The 23,423-nt window shown below is 42.6% G+C and overlaps 1 protein-coding gene across 1 annotated transcript in view; it reads right to left on the reverse strand.

The window, feature by feature from the left end:
• SEMA6D (semaphorin 6D) overlaps nucleotides 1-23,423 on the reverse strand; it is a 138,634-nt gene that overhangs the window by 77,178 nt on the left and 38,033 nt on the right. The window lies entirely within an intron of this gene.

Genomic DNA, 23,423 nt, shown 5'->3' on the forward strand with positions numbered 1-23,423 from the left:
AATCACTTATGGGCATGGGGAGCAGCACCTGGCTGAGGTCTGGTGCCAGCAGCCCTTGCCAGGGAGCCCTGTCGCTGCCACTGCCCCAGCTTTGAGAGTATGTGTGGGAGAGGAATCAAGGTCTGGGGAATCTTCCTTCAGCCCTAGTGATGAAGGGCCCTTGTCCTGAATAACAGGATTAGCTTCGCTGCTCAAATGAATGGTGTCCTGCTCTATTCAACTGTGACCAGAGCAACATTCATCAGCAACTGCAAAACACTTCTTTGTCCTTCTAGGGAAGGAAACAATCGGGCTAAGTGGAACTTTTCCCTAGTAACTAAGGCCACGTACAACTTGGGAAATCAAGGGAAAATTACACTAATTTTTGTTCCCTAATATCCCCTTTTGCAGGGGAGCGAGGGCATTTCCATTTCCGTACCTCTTATCTGAAAAAACCACCACCTAGAAAGCATTTTTTTTCTTTTTTTTTCCATTAAAAAAAAGATTGCAAAGCCGCTGGTCTGACCAGGTGGAATTGCTGTTTAATGATGAGACAGGAGAAGGAGTAGCATTAATAACAGAAAAAGACATATTGAGGTTTTCCAAAAGTCATGGCTCCCTGAAAGTTTTGAAAATATATGATCAGCTCACATCTATGAGCATCAATACTTCTTTTGATTCATCCCAACTCACCATGAACCAGCCTGTTTTCATAAGCAATCTTCTCTTCTGAACAGACAGAATGTAAAATTAATTCAGGAGCATCTTAAAATACTCGTGGAGGCAACGGAAAGAAACGCAACAACTGTTGACATATTCACCTAGGTCTGATGGCAAGAAGTACTGATGCCTCCATGTAGGGATCACACACTGTGATTCGCTTCCCACTGACATCCAACTTAGCCAAGAAGCCTCAGCCTACTGCTCTTTAGCTTGACCTCGGTGTCAAGGCAATGATGGGCCAAAACAAGGAACCAAGAGGAAGCGTCATCAGCAATCCCTGGATGTCACACTTTCTAAGGACCGGTAACACAAATAACACACAGCAAACACACATCCTCAGCCTGCACCTGCCCATTTGCCATCTTTCCTGCCAGCCTCCTCTCTAGCAGGTCTTCAGCCTCAGTTTGTCGGGTCCCATCTCCCAGCACACAGCCAGCATGCTCACCCACCGATTGCTGTGGCTGGGCAGCCACCTGTGGCCACACTGCGTGCCAAGGCTTGAAGCCAGCTTGTAAAACCTGAGCTAACCTGTGTTCCCTGGCTCATCCCCAGCTTTTGTATCCAGATCTCTTCTCCTTGGCTTTGCTCTTGCAAGCGGAGGGTGAATTTTCACCCTCTGCCTGTGAGCTCTGTCACAGGAGGTCCCTGTGGCGTGGGGCTCCTTTTTGACTCTCCTCTGCCCCGTGTTCATACGGAATTACTGAGGGTGATTTTCTTCTTTTGCTGTTGCATGTCACTCTGTTCAGGCCAGCGCTCCCTACGCTGTGGGCTGGCTGCACTCAGGCCAGCTCTGGTCTCGAGGCTTCGTACCAGCACAATACTGGTTATTTGCCAGCCTTAGCATAAAGCTAATTTCTCTGGGTTTAGTGCTCTGCTTTCAGAGTGCAGCTGGGTTGCAACTGGCCAGCCCGGGGGTGTTTGTGGCATGTCTGCAGCCTCATGGTCCCTTGTGGAGGAGCTCAAGTTGTTGCATGAGATAGCACAGAACTGCCTGGGCTGGTCCCACCACTCCAACTTGTGTCAGCTTTATAAAACAAGACTGATGTCTTGGTTCTGGGGAATGGTAGAACTGAAAATCCAGCTAAGTTTCAATGCCTGCCAAGAATAAATGTTTCAGCAACAGAAATATTTTTCCCTCTTGATCTTCCATAGCGTGGCTGCTTTGTGGCAGTCAGGAGTATGATGAGCTCAGGGCATAAGAGTCCTTTTAAAATCAACACTTATCTACCAAAATTGGGGCTGCTAGGAGTTATATTGGACACAGGAGCCATTTTTAATGTCAAGCTCATGACAAATCTGATTTACAGATTAAAATAACGATATTATGGCATTTATAGAATGTATAAATTTAAAGCTGAACTGTACTAGCCATAAAATCTCGGATGCTTTTGTTACAGCTGTGACTAGCTGCAAAACAATACAGCAGCTATGCATCGCAATTAACAATCTCCAAGTATAACACATTCAAAAAAATCAGGGTCACTTTCAGAGCACATTACCAGGTGACATGAACATTGCATTGTCTAATGTCACATCAAACTTACTTCAGGCAATAGCTCACAGCTGACATAAACAGATGCAAAAGACAAAGCTCAGAAGAACATTCAGTAATACAGATTCAAAGAAAAACCATGTGGTCTTATTATCCAGGTTTAACTATTGTTCTGGATTGTTTATTTCCCACCAGGCTTTCACTTTCCTTTAGCTTGATGCACTGAAAAAATGGTCACTAAGAAATCTAGTCCTTAAGTGTCTGTACACTACAGCATTTCTATACTGTTTCGAATCAGAACTTATCCTGTGCTTATACACTTTGGTAGTTAGCCATCAGGGAGTCAAATTCTTAATTTCTAGGACAACCTGCTCTGCCTTTGGCCTGCAAGTGGATGCTCTGGACAGCTTCCCTGTGCTAGGGCAGCTAGGCTGGTACCCAGGGACACTGCACCAGCGAGGGCTGCACCGCACTCTGCCTCCCTGCACAGCGGGTCAGTGAAGGCTCCTTCCCTCCTGATGGAGAAAACATGGGTGCCACATGCTTTTGTGCTACAAGAAATGTGACAGTCGACACTACAAATACATAGTTTACAAGACAGATTTAAAAATATATGCATTTTTTATTAAAGGTTTGCTCCAGGCAGGACATTTTGCAGTATCAGTTCTCTCTCTGGCATGACTGAAGGTTCTCCGTTGATTTCCAATAATGGGTATTACTGGTCAGTAACTCCCATTCTGGTATGAGGAAATTCACACTGGAAAAGCCAACACTTGAAAAATGCAAGGGGTCAGCTGAGGGAGCAGACCTGTGGTGTGGGATCTCAGCCAGGGATAGGCTTTAGTTCCCATTGCCTGCTTCCCTGTTAAGAGGCTAGCCATAATTCTGCATGCACTCTGCTCCATGCCAGGCTTGTGGAATTAATGATAAAGTTAGGTGCTGCTGAAAATAAAAATGCCCAGAATAAATTCTCAGAAAAACGTGAAACTTGATGTCAGTTGATTGTGGCTGCTACGATGATCGTATTTAATTTGCAGCATCTTTTGATTGTATGTGGTGAGGGATAGCATTGGCACCACATTACTAAGAAATAGCTACTCAGAGAACACAACAGTCTGCTGTTTCACATGCAGTAGTAAAGTGTCCTGGCTCACCTTGTTCACCTGAGTAGTAACCATTGGCACGTATGCAAAATTTGCCCATCATTCCTAAGCCCCCATTTTGCAATTAGGGAACTTGAAGCCTGGGTTTAAACACTGCTGAAGTAGCAGAGATGAGAATAATTACTGTCATGGTCTTCCACAATTTCCACCCAAGTCAGAAAAGTGAGAACTCTGTAGTGAAGTTCCTGCCCCACAAAAATCAATAGCTAAACTCCCTCCTTACCCCTGTTCCTATTCACTGAACCATAATCATGACAAGGGAGCTATTTGCATGTTTAAAGAAGCAGAACCGAGTGCACATAGACTCCTTATAATTCGTTTCACAGCAGCTGACTGTAAAGACACGTAATTTAGGTTCAAATAATATATACTTTTTTAAAATCCTGAAATGCACTTCCGTCTGTTTTCTGGCTCTGAAACCATAAAAATCAGCACAGTGTGGCTGAAAAGCGCTCAGTGCAGAAAAGGTAGAGTGCTGGGCTTTGGATGAACATATTGTGAGTCTGAAAGCTGTATAATCAATTAGCATCCTACTGGAAACCTGACAGCCTGTTGTGACCCATTAGGAGGTATTCTGTGCTCTCAGTAGCTGTGGCTATAGGGTCCATTTACACAGATACCAGGTAAGCCCCTACAAAGCAGAATATGGTAAGGTCAGCCCTTTGTTTTATTTTTAAGTGCTTTTCCAAGATGTTTTTCTCTCTGGTGGAATGAAAGTAGCAATGCAGCTAAAAATGGCAACACTGTATTTCAGGTAAGTGGGTTGAAAAGTCATTCTCACTGGGAAATGAACTCATGACCTTTTCAACGAAAGGTAAAGCTCAAGTCGTAAAAGTTTGCGTGTAAGATGCACTAAATATATTGTTGAGTAATAGCTCAAGAGGGCAATAACAACATAGCCTGCCTAACAGCTCATGCTAATGCAAACATAATGTGCCATGTAAAAAGAGATTAATCAAGTTTTCCTACTGGAAAACTGACAGCCTGTCGTGACCTGTTCTGTGCTCTCAACATCTGTGGCTACAGAGACCATTTATGAACTGACGAATTTGGGTGACTGGTAACACTACACCAGGACAAAAATAAAGTCTGAAATCAGTGTCACGTTTGTGGTCTTTTCCAGCACTCTGCTTATAGACATTTCACTTTCATTCATACTCTCTAATGTATGTACATAGCGTGCACGCTTACATGTACCTTGTGTTAATTGCAACATAGTGCATTAACCATGCAAATAAAGCAGAAACCTGCATTAGTTCCTACAGCCGCTGCTTTTTGTTTTGTGATCAGAGGTTCATAAGCTCAGTTTTCAGCAAGGAAGCACAATTAAAACTGGTAAGTACCTTCCAACCATATCCGATTCCCTTCACACACACACAAAAAAAAGAGAAAACAACATCATTCGGATTATAATTTAATATCAGAGACGAGTAAATAAGATTTAATGACAGTATCAGCACTCTCTGATGAGGGCAACCTCAAGTCGCTGGCTCATCTCTTCTATAAATTGGAATCCACTCTGATTAGACTCCATTTGGCATTCTGCTGTGCATTAGTCAGTTAATGCAGTGCTTATACTAGCTATAGTTAATGAGGCAGCAGGCATGCCTTTGTTTTTAAGCAAAAGCTTATCTACAGGTCTACAGCTGATTTCATGAGCCAGCAGATCCTCAGACCCTCTTTGCTTTCAACCGAATGTTTGAAAATATTGTATCCTGCAGTGGAAGGTACAAAACTGCTTCCTAAAAGCCAGGCTGCCACACGGAATGTGCTGTGTTTTTTTAAAAAACAACAGCACTGCCACCCCCACCCCCAAGCCTTCCACACAGTAGTAGTTCTGGATATCTTGATTCTTTCTCTGCTGTGTTTATGAAAGCTGTGTTTTTCCTCCTTGTGCATATCACATTGTGATTATTTTATTAGGGATTTACTGGGTGAAGTAGCTAAGTGGACACTAAAAATTTTAAGCAATAGTTTCACCTAGCTATGTTCTAAAAGTAAATGATATCTCAGTGAATTAGAAGCTCTTGAGCTAATTGATTTAATGGCCCTGTAACTCCAGTCCATCAAAACATACTGGAAGACTAACTCATCACTCCCCCTGCCACTGCAGCTATTCATCCTAATGCACAAACCAATGTCAAAGGCTACCAGATCAGAATGAGAGCCCTATGCATTTATTTCAGCAAGATTACAAGGTATACTGTTATGATGAGTTGGGATCTGCAAATTGATGGAGGTAGGCCCATCCAGCCTTACTTATAATTACTTTTTTTTCATCTCAGAGACTCCACAAATCATGAATATTTTGATTAAAGCCAACATCATCTCCTCAATTAAAAATGTTGGCAATGTAGATGCATTATCATACTATATTTATCTTTATTTTGCCTGACAGAAACTTTGTAAACTGGTCTTAATGTAATCACATATGAGATCGCTTAGGCTACTGGCGTTTCCAACAGTAGTGTTGTGGCAGCGGAGGGGGATATTTAACAAGCAGTGGAACAAATCCTTGGCTGGGTTTGGAGCCCCTTTTGGGTTTACGTCATATCTGGTTAGCTTGACACTAGCTTGGGCATATGCATCATGAATTATGCATAATGAAACACCTTTCACTGCTGAACAGAAATACTCTATTTTAGCAATGAAAATTCCAAAATAATTCAAAGTTATACTTCGTGTTGGACATGACATTTGAAAACAGGCAACATCCCCTACCGTCAGTTAAAACCGACTGCTAGAAAATCACTTCTTTTTATATGTGTTCTTAATTCTCAGTCTCAAGTATGATAGTTGGCATAGTTTATTCTAATGATAAGATGTTAAGCTTGCTCTGTGATTATGTTACTAACTTTGGGTATAGCACAAAAATAGTAATGAAAAGTCAGTAAATGTTGCTACGAACCAAATACTTTGATAGGTTGCACTATTCCACCAAGCTATTCTTGCCATAAAATATTTTTAGATGTCAAGATTCAAACGAATTAGCTGGTAGGTAGTTAGCAGAAAAATCTCAAAGAAAACCAAATATTTACATCCATATATGCATAAAAGAAAGCTACACAAGTGCAATCTGAAGCATGATAAAACTATAGATTCATTTACAGCAGCAGAACAGATAGAATAAAGCCAGGCATGACTCATGGGTTTGAAGTACTCCCTTACATCTATCTTTTACATTTTCTACCCCAAATCATTATTACAACAAAATTAAGGCTCGCTAGTGTGCCACAAGTCCTCATGGAATATCACGTACTTCTGAATTTTGATCTTTGACATCAGGCAACAAAGAGTTAGAATTCTTAATTCTTCAGATTTCTTAACTTCTTCCCCCAGTTCCTTAAATCTGTATCACAACATTTAGCATAGAACAGTGGAACTAATAAATATTTACCATTTAGTATGAGTGCCAATAAAGTCTAACATCCTTTTACTACATCACACCTGAGCTGCAGGTAGTGAGAACTTCAAAGGCCCAGCTGCCGAGCCGGCTCCCTTGACGCCACCCCCGCCTCGCTGGCTTTACCCCCTCCTCGGTCTCACCCTGCCCTCCACCTTGCCCTTCGCTAAGCCCAAGAGCAACCATTCTCCAACAGGGCCACATTCTGCTGCCAGTCTTCTAGTGAAAAAAATCCTGTGCACCTCTAGTGACGCCGCGGACTCAGCCACCAAGCGCAGACCTTCACGACAGGAATACCTCAGCCTTCGCTCCCAGCCAGCTACAGGGAGCCCTGCCCGCGTGCAGGTGACGCAGGCACTCGAGACAACGTGTGCAATGGTGGTTGCTCATGGCGTTTCCCTCTCTGTAATTCTTGACACTTCATTTACTGGCCAATTTGTGGGGAGCTTCAGGGGATGTCAGAGAGTACACAGCCAAGACGGTCAGTTTGTACCTTAACTGAACGGAACCACAGGAAAAGAAAAATTGTTAGACGGGACCACTGCGGATTGTCGTCTAGCCCAAAGTCTTGTTCAAAGCAAGTCAAACTTCAAAGTCAGATCATGTTTCTCAAGGATTTGCCCAGCTGTGTTTTAACCCCCCCCAAGCACAGAGATCCTACAGCCTCTCTGGGCAGCCTGCTCCTGGCTGCACTGCTCTCACTGTGAAAAATTATTTCCTTATGTCCAACTAAAATTTCTCCTGTACAAACTTGTGTTTATAGCTTCTTGACTATTCACCACGCACTTCTGAGAAGGATCTGGCTCCATCCTTTTTGTAACCCCCTCTTTAGGTAGGGAAAGACTGATATAAATCCCCCTGAGCCTTCTCTTCTTGAGGTTAAACCAACCTGTCTCCCCCATGCGTTGCATGTTCCAGCCCCTAACTATCTCAGTGGCTCTCCACCGTGCGCTTTGTGTCCTCGGGCACCCCAAAACTAGCTGCAGTATTCCAGACACAGTCTCAGAAAGGCCAAGTAGAAGGGGAAGATCAGTTCCCTTGTCCTGCCTGCTCTCCAGCCAGCTGTCCTGCCCTCAGCAAGGCAGGAGCAGTACACCACAACTGCAAGCCTACATTAGCAATATTTTGGGGCAGTTTATGTCGATCAAGTGCTGTTTATATGGAAACCAAGAAGTTTCTGTAATCATATATATTTCATCTGTTATTCCCTTATCTTACCATTTTCTCTGTAAACTCTGATTATTGTGACATTTTGGCAGGACTGTTTTGTGGGCAGTTCTTTCCCAATTCAGCTAAAGCAATGTGATGAGAAGCAGAAGAGATTGCAATACGCTAACATTTTAAATGTGCTTTTGAAGAGGCCTTTGGGCACAGATGTTCCATAAAACTGTATTTATTATTATAATAATCTGCTGAAGAGCACAGCTGTTTATTCAGGGGTCTGAATATTGAAGACTCCCTAAATCTAATGAGTCTGTGTCTGCCCCACTCACTGCACTTCCAACACTAATAAGAAATACAAATTTGAAAAATCTATATATACTATATACCAATGCATTTTAGAGCACCACGGAATTAACACTGATTTACAGTATAAATGCTGCTAGAAGAAATCTTTCAGATGGAATCCCTTCAAAAATAGGTGATGTCAAAAAAGCTTCTAAGGAAAAGACTCACACCCACAACGTGGAGGTACGACTTGAGTTCAATGCCTAACCCACAGAAGTGCACTAGTAGTAGATGCCTGCAAGTACTCTGGCTTGTAACAGAACTGCTACGCATGGCCAAAGACTCCGCTTCATCAGCTTTAGTCAAGACATGGTGGAGATGCAATTTTAACTTCACATGACTTTTTGGACAGTGTTACTGGCCATGATTTCCCAATACTAGTTTGGAGAGGGGAACAATAGCTTAAACATCAGAAATGTGCAAAAATCTAGGATAAATGTGTAAATGTCATAACTTTTTTTTCTTCAATGATGTGGTAACTCCTTGCTCAAACAACCTCAGAAGTGGATTACTAATCCCATCTAGGACACTGTGATCGAACAATTTTTTGTCAGTCAAGGCAGATATAAGAGACTGCAGAATAGTTAGAAAAACATGAGTGTAAAGCTGTCGACTATTATCATCTAGACCCACAACTATTTTATCTCTTCTGATAATTATCTCTTCTGATTTTGTCCCCAGAAAGCTGACTGCAAGCCAGAGCCTTCCTGTCTTTGCTATATGGGTGCCACAGCGAGAGCTCCCCTGGAAAGGTTTTCCTTACGCGCTGGGCTCATCCCCAGCAATGAGCACTGGGAGCCCTCGGAGCACCTGGCTCTTTAAACAGATGTCTGGCACATGAGGCTGGGGGTTGCCTGCTGCAGATAAGACTGCGAACAACACAAATCACAATAATTATTTACCTTTATCAGCCTCAGCAGAGTTCAAACTGGCATCTATTTAATCATATCGTATTTACCACTATTGTCAGGAGCAAGCTCTGAGGAGTCTCCAGAGGAAACTGCCTGTAGCGCTACAAACCTCCTTCTGAGCCTGTTCTTTTATACTATGTTGTGTTCTCAGCCCTTTCTGAAAAATCCAGATTCTCTGTATCTACCTAGTCATGAAAATGTGTTATTCTTAGAGACATTAAATTCATATGCTGTTGTAATTCCAAAACCATTGTATTCCACTGTGGAAAAGCACTATTTGTTCATCTGTTCATGAACTCTGCAGTCTGTAGGTTCACTGGGGGGCTAAAATACCGCTGAAACCCTTTGTCTGTTCTTTCTCAGTGGAGAAACCTAACTGGAAACTGCTGATTTCATGGTTTTGCTTCATGCTCTAACTTCCTAGACAACACATGAAGAAATATTTGAATTATTTGTTTGCTGGTGATCGTTACGGAGGAAGATGCTTTTGCAAATGGAAAAGGGCTCATGTACCCAGACCCAACAATTCCCACACCTTGCGCTTTCAGCCCTGAATCTACTGCAACAAGCCCCTCTGCAGAAACCCCTGTGCTCCTTCCTTCATCTTTTGCCTTGGCAGCTAGGGCTGTAGGAGGTTATCATGGCAAACCCGCTGGCAGGGGGTTTCCCAGAGGGTGTGCTTCCCCTGTGTCCTCAAGAGTCACCAAGGCTTTGGGCTGACTCAGGAGGGCTCATCCCTGTGGTGCTGGGGCTTGGGGAAACCCTTCAGAGGTTCAGTGAGACTGCTGGCCCCTGCCAGTGCTACCAGGAACAGACTCCGGGATCAACAACCAGGTGTTACTCACATGTACAGCGGTCTTAGCTGCGATGTGTATGCATTCCCCAGGATATTCACACACTTCAAGGCCAGAAGGATAAACGAAGTTAGTCCAGGCAGGGGTGTTTCTGGCTACAATATGTACTCTGTGATAATAAAAGATGCAGAAACCAGCAGTCCTCTCAGCAGAGCACCAGCTGGCTCCACACGCTGCAGTAACAGGCTCTGCTCTGAAAACCTGGGCTTCCATATCTTGTGTACCAAGTACAAAATCATTAACTGGTCTACAAACTGCCTACAGCTTCTGAGTGTTGTGGTTCAACCCCAGCCGGCAACTCAGCCCCACGCAGCCACTCGCTCACTCTCACCCGCTGGGATGGGGGAGAGGATCAGAAGGGTAAAAGTGAGGACACTCGTGGGTTGAGATAAAGGCGGTTGAATAGGTAAAGCAAAAGCCGAGCGTGCAGGCAAAGCAAAACAAGGAATTCATTCACCACTTCCCATGGGCAGGCGGGTGTTCAGCCATCCCCAGGAAAGACCGGCTCCATCACACGCAGCAGTTACTCGGGAAGACAAATGGCATCACTATGAACATCCCCCTGCTTCCTTCCCCTTCCCCCAGCTTTGTAGGCCAAGCACGATGTTCCATGGTATGGAACACCCCTTGGCTCAGCTGGGGTCAGCTGTCCCCGCTGTGTCCCCTCCCAGCTTCTTGTGCCCCCCAGGCTGCTCGCTGGTGGGGGTGTGAGAGGCAGAAAGGCCTTGGCTCTGTCGGCACTGCTCAGCAGGAACTGCAACATCCCTCTGTTATCAACACTGTTCCTAGCACAAATCCAGAAAATAGCCCCGTACCAGCTACTATGAAGAAAATTAACTCTGTCCCAGACAAAACCAGCAGAGTCACCACACAGTTTACTGATGCAGAATAAAAGAATACTTTTAAGTTCAGTCTTTTAGAGCAGTACAGTAGCGGCTTAAATCTCAAGAAACTTCCACTCTACAGTATTTTATACCTTTTTAGTGGGAGCGACGTGCCAGGTGCAGTTATGTAGTGTAAAATCGTACTTAGCATAAGGCCTGATGTCACAGTAGATTGAGTGTAAGGGAGAGCTGAAGAAGCAGTAAAAGTGGGTGCAATGACATGCACCTTTACTTCTTCCAGTACATAAATTTATCATCTTTTCCCTACAAGATTAATTGTCTTCTTGTTCACCAGCCATGGAGCCCATTTGCTTTTGGAACATCAGCACAGAAAGAAGGCCACTGTTAAAGGACTACCAAGTGTGAGTGAGCAATGGTTTCCAAGCGCTCAGCAAAGCAAAACACATTTTTACCGGAACAGTTGAAGGCACCTCTTCCCCCAGACACCTGTCTCCCTGCCAGATTTAAGCTTCCTAGCCCAACTGCTGTGGCTTTCGACTTGTTCAATAACAGTCACATGCAATTTTTATAATGGGAAAAGTGACCTTTTTGCTTCACCTCATTCTCAAAAACAATGAACCATTTTTTGCTCAAGGTTTATTAAAATCAATTTTCAAATGTAATAAAAAAAAAAAAAAGCCACCAAGGACAGGAAATTTTTGCTTGAAAAGTCAAAGATTCAAAAGATATAAGCAGCTGCCCAAATAATCCCTGAGTTGAAATGGCCTTGGTCCCAGGAGGTTGGTATTTAAGCTGGCATGTGATTTTAAGTGCTTGAGTAATCCCTAAGAAACAAAAAATCAAAAATCATGTGCTGCAAGTTACATGGAAGTACAAAATCTGGCTAACCTGGGACTGTGGACTGTAAACATAAGCCAAGACCAAATAACTTCTATATTAATGCTTGAAGTTCCACACTTATTCAAGAGTTTGGAGTAGACACAACATAATGCCGTTCTCAAATTGCTACAGTATTTCACAGAGTGCTACGGTAATATATTCTGCTGTATACAGTGTGATGTTAATTTTTATGCCTTACAGTAGAATGTGCAGTGAAGTCGAATTACAATTGCTGTGGGAATCATAACACTGGAAAACATGTCTAAATCTCAGCTTTAAGGCTGAGCTAACGTATCTTTTACATTTAATTTCCTTTAGGAAATAAAGGAAACAAAAAAAAAGAAAAAAGAAAAAAAAGGAACAACTGGCTTTTGTTGACTTTGCCAGCAAAAAGAACCAAGATGTTCCAATATGGGTTACCTCAGGATCTCTGTCACTTCCCCACTTGCTCTCTTACCAGTTTGTTGTTAGCAATTACTACTCTTAGAGAGACACCCCGATGAAGTCTGCTCTGTGATACCTTCATAAGGCCTTATGCAATATTAGATTACTGGAAAAGGGGAACAAGGATGGGAAAAATCTTTTAATCTTCACACATAGCCTCAAGGTTGTTCTGGATTCACAGTCCAAAAAAGAAATGATGTTCTGCAAAGTTGTATCAGCTAGTAACTAGGGACAACTCAAGGCCCCTCCATGGAAGAATCACAGCAGAAAGGCACTTAAAACAAGGTGAAAAAAGGAGAAAGAGAAGCGAAGCTGACATTCCCACTGAAAAGAGCCCTTATCATTCCTCATGTGATGCAGGAACAAGGTGCAATAAAGACTCTTTATAGCCAAAATGTCATTTTGTTGACTACTGACCTCCTGTATTCTTTGCACTTTGGAAGTAATTTTAACTGACTCTTTTAGTTGCCTTTTCTTTTTTCTTAGACTTAGCAAATGGCCTTGTTAAACCTGTCCTTTTGTCAGATTCCTGGCTGTTTTAGTGGAGTATTACCAGTATTAGAACCACTCTGACAGTTTTCTTAACTGTGGATGTTTCTATTTTACAAAATATATACAGAAATTATAGGCTTTTTTTGGTTTTTTGGGTTTTTTTCTTCCTCATAGGGATGAAAATCCATACAAAGAGGAGAACACTAAGGCTGAAATGGGAAAATCACCGAGTTAGGAAAAGGAAGGTGATACTGTGCTCTTAGTACCTAAAAGCAGCTTTCCCAACCCATATCGGTGCTGTGAAAGACAGTGCTAAGAATGAGAAACAGAGGGAATGAGTGGGACAGGTCAGCAAATTTTCATTATTTTGACTCCATCTCTCTGAACCCTCACATGACATTGTGTTAGAGCAGTACACAATGGAAAGAGATGAGCAGGTTCAAATCTATATGTCTCAAACACCAGGAGGATTATACAATTCCTGTTTTTTTTTCACCTGATGTCTCCTCATGGGAACCTGACCAGCGTAGTCATGCAGTTGTGCCTGTATGTGCACGGATACGTATGCACATATGCTGTATGTGTCTACCTTCCAAAAACATCCGTCAAGGGCTTACAGCTTCTAAAAATATATACATGCTTTTGGAGCTTGGTATTTTTTCTAGTGTTTGCCATCTTTCATTTAAATTTTTCTTCCCCCTCCAAAAAACGTATGTTGTTTTGAGAAACAGGCACGTGTATCAGGGGTGGTCTGCCTCATAAAGAGCCACAGGGCTTGGGGCCAGCCAGCTCTGTTCAATGATCAGCTCTGGGTGGGAAGTGGTCAGGTGGTTCCCATAAAGGCTGAGGGACTGCACATGGAGTGGGGGGCTTCTCTGAAGCCTGTTTTGGCTGATGGGAGAAAAAAAGGGCTGAAACTAGACTGTACTAAATTCGAAAAATAGCCTGACTCCTGAAGGTGTGGTGTTAGATGTTGTTGGGCTAGGGGGCTACCCACGCACCCTACGTTATTGGGACCTATGTATACTACCAACAAGTCCACCAGGCTTGTTTGCATTATTTTAAAGCACTGGCCACATCAAAAAAAACAACCACCTTCCCGCTTCCAGAAAAAAAAAACCGAACCCAAAACAAAGCAAGAACACAAAGATAACAACCCAACCTCAAAGAACCTACCACGCACACATTAAAAATTCTGCCTAATGCACACACAGCAGAAAAATAAGTAAGCAATCATCCAAAATGACTTTTGTGCTATAGATTGCTCCTGAATGAGGCCTAATGGTGGAAGTATCATTGCAAACTGTTTTCCATTTCCAGCATGCATTTATGATAACCATTCTGCCCAATTTCCTGTTCTTTTGCTGGCAGAAAGGGACAGATTTCCCCCTCCTTTGCACTAAGGCTTCTTCGAGCTGCCTGGGCTATGCTGCACCTGTGCTCGGTCCCTTCCTGAGAAGCTGGGGCTGGGAGGTGGGATGATTATTGTTATGCAGTAACTATTTTTCCTTTATCTTTTTCTGATGGGGGAAAAAATCTACAAAACTACTGGCCACAGCTGCAGCGTACCAGTTAGAGATAGAGAGGACAGGTATTCAGTCTCCATGGAGGGTTCAAGGTTAAAGAAAATTACCCACTTTTAGCAGATAACAGAATCCTAACTATCTGCCTTAAACTGGGATTGACTGTTCACTATCTGAGCTGATAGTAGGTACAATATTTCATCCAAAGACAGGCGTATTTGCCTTCTAGTTTTACCACTGTGTAATATTATTTTGTTGACCTTCAGTCACATTGGCACAGGAATTGATGTAACATGAAGGGATGTGACAGAAGGCAATCAACAACACAAGAAGATATGAAAAGCCTAAGGAAGAACTTATGTCCTCAAGAACAAGACACCTACTATCTAGTCACACATAGTTTTGAGTTGCAAAGAGCTACCTGAAGGTACAATGTAAATCAATATATGTCTACTTTATTCACAAAATGATGGATAATGTAGCAGGCCAGCTTGATTTACCTTAATTTGCAAATCGATTTCCTACACTTTTTTTGGAAAAAAAAAAATATAAAAAAATCCCCCCAACCCCCAAACCACTAATCAATTTCAGATCAAAATAGCCTGAAAAACAGCAGGAACTGCCAGCCCCACCTGCACAGCGGAGCCCCTACAGCTGTGCCCTCGGGACAGCTCGCAGAGCGGGGCACCGGGCTGTTGTGGGCACGGCCAGCAGGCACCAGGCTTTAGTGGCAGCCAGCAGGCACCAGGCTGTTGTGGCAGCCAGCAGGCACCGGGCTGTTGTGGCACAGCCAGCAGGTACCGGGCTGTTGTGGCACAGCCAGCAGGCACCAGGCTTTAGTGGCAGCCAGCAGGCACCGGGCTGTTGTGGCAGCCAGCAGGTACCGGGCTGTTGTGGCACAGCCAGCAGGCACCGGGCTGTTGTGGCACAGCCAGCAGGCACCGGGCTGTTGTGGCACAGCCAGCAGGCACCGGGCTGTTGTGGCACAGCCAGCAGGCACCGGGCTGTTGTGGCATGGCCAGCAGGCACCGGGCTGTTGCGGGCACAGCCAGCAGGCACCGGGCTGTTGTGGCACAGCCAGCAGGCACCGGGCTGTTGTGGCACAGCCAGCAGGCACCGGGCTGTTGTGGGCACGGCCAGCAGGCACCGGGCTTTAGTGGCAGCCAACAGGTACCGGGCTGTTGTGGCAGCCAGCAGGCACCGGGCTGTTGTGGCACAGCCAGCAGGTACCGGGCTGTTGTGGCACAGCCAGCAGGCACCGGGCTGTTGTGGCAGCCAGCAGGCATCGGGCTGTTGTGGCACAGCCAGCAGGCACCGGGCTGTTGTGGCAGCCAGCAGGTACCAGTACTGTGCCATGTGGTGCCACACCGCGCAGCCCCTAGCAGGTCGTGCGTGCCTGCATGCGCGGCCTCCTGCCACGCTGGAGCTCGGCAGAGCCAGCGCTAGCTGTGCGCCGGGTTAGTCCCCTGGGGAGAAGCTGGCGAAGCCCAAAGGCAGCACTAGTGCTAGCAAGACGTTAGTGTTGAAATGACTGTTGCCTGCAGATTCACCTTGAGGAAGCCCCGGATGCTGCCTGGCACTGGGATGTTGGTACTACAGAGGAGTTTGGATATATGGATGAGCTGGAATTGCAACATGTGAACTTTATTGCTTCGAGAAATGACTGCAGGCAGATTGGAACGAGAGACAACCCGCAGGCTACCCTCATCCCTCCTGCCCACCCCAACACCATTAGGTTCTCACAGAGCTCAACCACTCTGTGATTGCTGAGTCCATCTCTATGGCTCCTGCATCTGCAGCTGAGACTGGTCTTGCAAATCTAGCCCCATCTTTTTATTCTTACATGAGGGCAGAGGAGAACAGGCTGTTGATAGTCCTCTTCTGTGTAGTGCAGGCCAGCTGACCCACATCAATTTTTTTTTTTTGGTCAAAGCTATTTTAAGACATGAAATTACAAGACTCGATACATGGAGCTCTGTGGGATTTTACGCTTGGAAAACAATCTTCAACATGCCCTCGAACATGAACTGTACTTTTCTGTGGTAAATCTGGATGGGAGCTACACATAGTCTCATCTATCACACTATCTTATCAACAAGTAATTACTGCATAGTCTTTTAACCAACAAATCCTTTAAAGGGCTTGTGAGTGAGGGTGCAGAAGGAAACAGATTTCAACGGACACGGAAAGTATTTCCTATGTGAAGATTTTAAAGGGAAAGCAGCTGTAAGAATGAAGGTATTCAGAAAAAAGATCAGATCTGTTAAAATACTCAGATACTCTTCCGTGTCTGTGCTCAGAGCAGCACTTCACAAAATACATGCAAAGCAAACTTGACTTCATTTGTCTCATTCCACTCTTGGCTGTTCTTTTGGAGGACTGGGAGAATACAGCTGTAGAGTACAACAGTTTAAAGCCTGAGCTCTTGAAACATATGAGGGTAATACTTCTCCATTTTAAAATACAGATGGATTATTTCCACAGATGATTTGCAGATGTAACATTTAGCTATTTAAAGACTAGAGCTTTTTTTCAACACATTTGGAAGCGCAGTAGAAACGCTTGTTTGTGGCAGGACTTAAACTGAAATTGTAGAGCTGTTCCATTAGTACCCATAGCACCCATCACATTTTTGCTCTTTGTTTCAGTCAAGGGTTTCCCTTTTTTGTCTTTGCCTTTTCTCTATCTCACACTTGGTTCTTTTCTGCTGGTGTCCATAGCAGCACCCACTGGTAGATTGCAATGATGCTGAGATGGACTTCTGCCAGGGGAGGAACAGAACGAGCGAGCAACAGGCAATGCAGTTCAAGGTCATTCTGGGTTTTTTCCCTCCAGCAACGTACCCTTCTAAGAAGCAGTACCTGACTATTCCTTCAATCTTGATAATCTTGGTAAAGTGGGACTCATTTCGGTTTTCGTTTTATCTAATGTCTCAGTGGGAGGCCAGTAAAAAACAGCTAGGCAATGAAAGTTTATTGCAACATGTGCTAACAAGTACAACATTTAATGCAGGACTTTTGAGGTGCCTTCAAATGCTTCTAGGACTATTTAAAACATATATTCGCTATTGTGTATAGCAAAGAAGGTGCCTTGAATGTATTTATATTTCTTATTATTTCTGTGTCTTAGGGAAGACACAATGTGCCAGGCAATTGCTGCTTATTAAAAGATTTAATCCTACCTTAAGACTCACAAACAAGAGATCGTTGTGTAGACAAATGTCTAGAGGAAAAATACAAAGAAAATATGATGCTTTTATAACTATTTATGGACTTCATACATTGCTACCTATAAAAATGGTTAAACATTGCCAAGTCAAAGCTTTAAAGAAAATCTGGCATCATTAGAATAAGATTGCCCACGTGGCTGAGTTGAAGACTTTATGCATCCATGTTGTGATCATTTTGTCCAAAAGCATAAAAATACTTGGGAGAGAAGTGGATGGAGTAAGTAAGAGGTGTATAGATGTTGAGGTCATTATTGGAAGATGGCAGGCACAGATGAAAGGACACAGAATAAAAGGCAAGATTAAATTAATACAGAAGGATTTTGTGGGACATGCCAGAAGCAGTATGTATATGGAACTGTATTACTTAGATGTAAGTACTGACACATTTGGGGGCGTATAGGGTTTGAAAAATGTAAGAACTAAAGGGATTGAGTGTGCTGTCACCCCAAGGAGTGGAATAGAGCCAAAAAAAGATCATTTGAGGTGAAATAGAAAGCAAAACTTACTGACTGTGCCATTTATTTGCTTCACATATTTGCTTTCAGTTACAGCCATCCATTCACTGTTGGCGTGTGTCCAAAGAAAAATTTGTGAATCTCACAGATTAATTCTTAAACCCTTTCTTATTCAATCAATGCATCATAATTACCAATATTACCCTACAAAAGAAATCAAAACAAAAGAACCACCACCTTTCCCTACTCCTTTATTTTTTTTTTAAAAAAAAGCCCAGAAAAAGAAAGCTTGACTATGACACATCCCATAAAGGTCAACTAACTGGAAGCCTCTCGGGTGGCATGAAACAAGTATCCTTAGACAAAAGTAGCTTAGCAAAACCTCTTCAAATGTGGTTTTTAATTACTGCAAAATCTTCCCCCTTAATCACATATGATAATTTGTCCCGAGTACCAAAAATTATCTCTACATCCATCAAACATCACGGAGAGAGAAAAAAATATATCTTTTCTTGGGTATGTGGACCTTGGGTTGATAGATGGAGAACCAAGAGAGGGACTCAGAGGGGAGGTAAGTACCACATGATGTAGGTGCTATACCTACATATGAAAGATAATTTCTTTCTCTGAAATATCCAGTTTAACATATAAAACAGTGAGAAAAGAGGGAAAAAAGCAATTATCCATACAGAGACTTATCTGTTTCTTTAAATATTTATAGATGGAAAATTAAAATCTACAGACATTAAACCCTAAACCTGAAAATCACCCAGTTCAGACGTGGGACTTTTTCAAGGTTATCAGAGTTAACCACAAGCCAGTCATACACCACAAACTCAGCTCATTTCCTGCTTAGTCCCAAACCACTATTTTAGCCACTGCCTGTGTAATGCTTTAAAAGTGACAGCAAGTTTGCTTTTAACTGCTAGGAACTTTGACACTTCTGCAGAGAGACAGAAATGGGTAGCCCTTTAAAAAAAAAGGAATGGTATGAATAAATTTGCAACTAAGCTATGCTATCACAGAAACCAAACTTTTAAAATTATGTGACCAAAGGCTGCAAATAATGATAGAGAGAAAAATTGTGAAGTTGCTATGGTAACTATTAACAATTCAGACAGGCTGTTGATATGAGATCTTATTAAACATGTCAAACCAAACATTTTATTTATAATTTAAAACTCCAACATTGACACTTTGCAGTTACCAGAAATTAAAAAGAAATTCAAGACGTAACTTAATAAAGATTTGAGAGTTAAGACTGAGACAACACTTTCATTCTACCTTGTCATTTTGCACATTCTAAAACACCTTCAAAAACTTTTTATGCTGAAATTTTTCATGCTTGGCATAGCCTGGAGAAAAGCAGAAGCAAAACCATTCAGCTTCTTTTGAATTACCTTCTTTGGGAGGGGGAGAGATGGGAACATCTTGATTTTTTAGCTCCTGACACAATTGCTTTGGCGTTTAAAGATCACATTGTGATTGTGCACTATACGCTGCTGTCCTTACTTGGAAGAAGTTATAGTTGCTCCATTGTTTTTGCATCAATGAATCTAGCTAACTTAACAGATGAAACAGCAGAAACTTTCCCAGAAAAACAAACCTCTTTTAAGACACCAGTTCTACAAAGCACGGAACTCTTCACCGGGATTACTCATGTGCTTGAAATTAGGCATGAGATCAATTTACAATGCAGTCTAATTTATTCTGTGGTGCGATTGCAATTCTAAAAAGACCACTAACGCATTCATGTTGTGTTACAGAAGCTGGGGTCCTTCCCTGCTTGTGGGAAGAACTGTAGGTCCCTGGGCTTGACAGAGAACCTGCTGAAGGATCCCAGGTCTCACACCACTTCACTGACAGATGGCCTCTGAGACTACGTACGCGCTATACCCTTAGTTGCCAGCCTTGTTACTCTGACCCACCTTTGGGCATCCTTATCCCCAGAACGACACTCGTACCTTGGCTGTGAGCGTACTTGGGTCTGAGGGGCTGTGGCCACCTACAAGTACCAGCTGACATTTGGGCTCATCTTGTGGCCAGTTCATCATGTAGTATGAACAGTCAGATGTGCGGTGGTAGCCCGTTCAGAAAGCCCTGGGTGCCGCCATGGCCACCTAATGCTAATTTTATGCACAACTGAAAGTTACAGAAGTGGAGTGGAGGAAGAGTAAGAATAAGCATTGTCCAGTAGGTTGGGTCACGGTGCGATCCTGCAGCAAGGTGCCTGCTGTAATGCACATTCCCAGGGAGGCAGGACTTGCTGTCACTTGAGAACTTACCACTTTGCTCTGCAAATTTCTGCACTTGTCAAGTAATAACCCTGAAATGGCACCGATCTATTTATAAAATTACTTTTTGCTGTAGAGAAATCCTGTAACATAGCTCTACTGTACGGACCCACAGCTAACTAGTTTGATGATACTTACCTAAATATCATGATACGTTCACTGTTTTCACCTTACATTGCAAATAAATTATCTGTAGTTTTACTGTTTTCACCTCTGCAAATCATAATTTTTTGAGCAAGATGTATTAGGATAGAGTAGTGAAACATGCATTATTCAAATGTCAAACTACTTTGTTTTGAGCCGCAGAGTGGGCCTTTGACAGTGTTTCCACAGGCATGGCTGGCTTCAGAGACTCCCACCTCCCCCTCTCCCGAATCATCATGCAGTCGTGCCCTTGGTGTTGCAATTTCCACCCTTTCAGAAATTCTACAGACATCTGCTTGCGTCACCACTCAGTAGCTCAAGTTTTAAATAAAAATGCACTGGAAAAACTCTGCTGTGGCAGCCTGTTCTAACCATCAGGACATTTCAGGTTTCCTCATGGAGCAAGGTACATAAGAAATGGGCTCCAAACCAGTCTATGTTTTCCTTGATGACCATTTTAAACACAGCCTTTAATTCTTGATCCAGTTAAAATTCAGTGCTTGCATATTGCATGCAAAGTTTCTGGTTACTGTTTACCGTATACATAGGGCAGGCCAACACACGCCTCTATTCATCCAGCTATTTGCAGGTGCTGTTAAATCTCTAGCAATCACATAGCCTACATCTAATACTTCTAATTAGCTTATTTAGTAATCGTGACGGAAACAGAGGAACACATTTACTGGTGTCCTCTCAGATATCCTTAAAAATGAGGAATGTCACTAGGGGGTTGTCCTGATGTGGGTGTTTTTTCAGCCCAGTCAGTATGCATCACTTTAACGTGACTGTGATCATAGCCCCATTGTGCCTGCCATTCCCAATTAACAGAATCACCCATCCTAGGGCTGAATTTATTGCTGCATGTGCAGCTTACTGGGACATGAAGCAGTAGTCTTGTAGTCTTCAGGCCTCTGAAAAGAAGCCATGCCTCTGGGAACTGTGCTCAACTTTTCTCAGCTGTGAAATCTCTGTGTTGCAAGACATGTTCCTGTCACATATTTTTCCTTACGGCAGGCTGAATGTTCCCCTTTTTTGATGACTCCAGTATCATCAGTGAAATATCAAGATAAACAGAAATATATTCAGGAGATAGACTTGCTGTTAATCTTAAAGTTACCATTCAGCCTTGAAAACTAGGACAGGTTTGCTTATCACTAGAAACATTCAGTTTGCACCTGCACAATGAGTTATTACATCTGAAAACGGAACAGCATCAGGCTTTTTTTTTTTTTGCTAAAAATTGGTGTGTGTGCCATGTTACACTTTCCAGCACACAGCTAGTGTTGTATCATCTACATTGTATTGCATGCATACGACAAAATTCATATGTGAGGCGCCTATATGGCACAGCACCAGCTTTCTCCTGCCAGCATTAAGCAATCTTACTTTTGGTGAGTAGAGGAGCCGTAAGCCACTTTTATTGTACAAGACCTTTTTTGGCAAAAAGATAGCACCAAGAATTTCAGCAGCAGCAACCAAAAGGCTGTGCATAGTGCAAAGACATGCAATATCTGTTTGTATCTCCAGGGACTTTCCCTAGATTCTGTGGCAGACAGAGTGCGAAGAGATTGCTCGCAGATCTTTTGTTCCTTCATCTCTTCTCACCAATTTTCATTTAGAATCAAACGTTTTTGCTGGAGGCAAAAGGTATATTTTCTGGCTTCATGTCCCAGAATTGCTGTAAATTGTTCTTGCACATGTCTGCGGCTGACACACGAAATATGCGAACTCTTCTCCTGATTTATGCTTTATGCTCTGCATGGAGCCAGCATAATTGTGAAAAAAATAAGTTTTCCTTGAAATTCAGAAAGTAATGTACACTGTTTGAAAATGATCCTACAGCATCTTACTGCTGCCCCCACTGGAAGAGTTAGTCTCCAGTGTGTATCTTGTAAGAAAAATTGAAAAGAAACAGCTTTTTTTTTTCAACATCCCTAGTTTTAAACCTCAGCATTAGAGAAGATTTCCTGCTCCCATCACTGCATTTGGTAAGAGAGAAAACTTAGGAAGTAAGTTTAGGAAATTCATTAAAGGCCACTTTTCCAAATGGACTTCCAACCAAACTTTTAACTACAAAACCCTAGGCCAAATTATCAAAAGAGTTCACCTCCCATTTGGCACAAGATGAAGGACAGACTTTTCAAAGCATTTAGCCACTTGAAGTTCTCAGTGTGACACCATTGGCCAGATTTCCAAACTTTCCACTCACTTAAGGACCTAGAAGCGAGCTGAACGCCTTTGAAAACAGTTATTGGGTTTGGACACTTCAAAACTATATTGTATTGAATATAGTCCAGATGCTACACAACGCTACTCTAAGTATTTATAATTACTTGATAAAATACAAATGTTTCCTTCAGTTTCTCCATGAATAGTTTTTCTATACTCCTCAGAAAACTTCTGAGTCTATGAACAGAAAGTTTCCTTTCTGCACTCTTCAGAGTTCTTATTCAAAAGCTCAGATTAAATGGCCCTTGGCAGTTTACTGACAACTAGAGTAACTTCCCCCCTTTCTCTTCCAGATTCATAAAGAAAACTAAGATTAGCTCTCTTCACAAACAGCACATTCCTTTATTTCCTTATAAAGACTTTGATACAACACTTTGGCTAGGAACCGCTTTTATCGCTAAAATTACACTCATTAGAAGCTGAAGATACTGAATGAAATAGAGCAATCTCAGATCAAAGTAGCCCGCTCTTAACTACATAAAAACAAATCAAAGCAACTAATAAGAAACAGGCTAAACACATCAAGGACCTAAATGATTAATTACATTTAGCAATTATTTTGACAACTTACTAAAGCAAGACTGCACATTACTGACCAGCTTTTTCTAAATTAGAGCTGATCATATTTACATGAAGAAAGGAACGATAGTTTAGCCATTTAGCAAGTTCTTTCCTACCAGCAAAGAAAACACAGCATCCTTATCAGAAATAACTTGACCACTATAAAACATGACTCTCTAAACTACATCTCTTAAAGCTTTCTGAACATTGTACAGTGATCCTACTGATTCCATAGTTACAAACTGCAGTAGCAGTAATTGCATTTTACTGTGATCACAAACCCAAATATTTAGG

The sequence above is a fragment of the Falco naumanni genome, chromosome 7 (genome assembly GCF_017639655.2).
Source record: "Falco naumanni isolate bFalNau1 chromosome 7, bFalNau1.pat, whole genome shotgun sequence".
Taxonomy (NCBI): Eukaryota; Metazoa; Chordata; class Aves; order Falconiformes; family Falconidae; genus Falco; species Falco naumanni.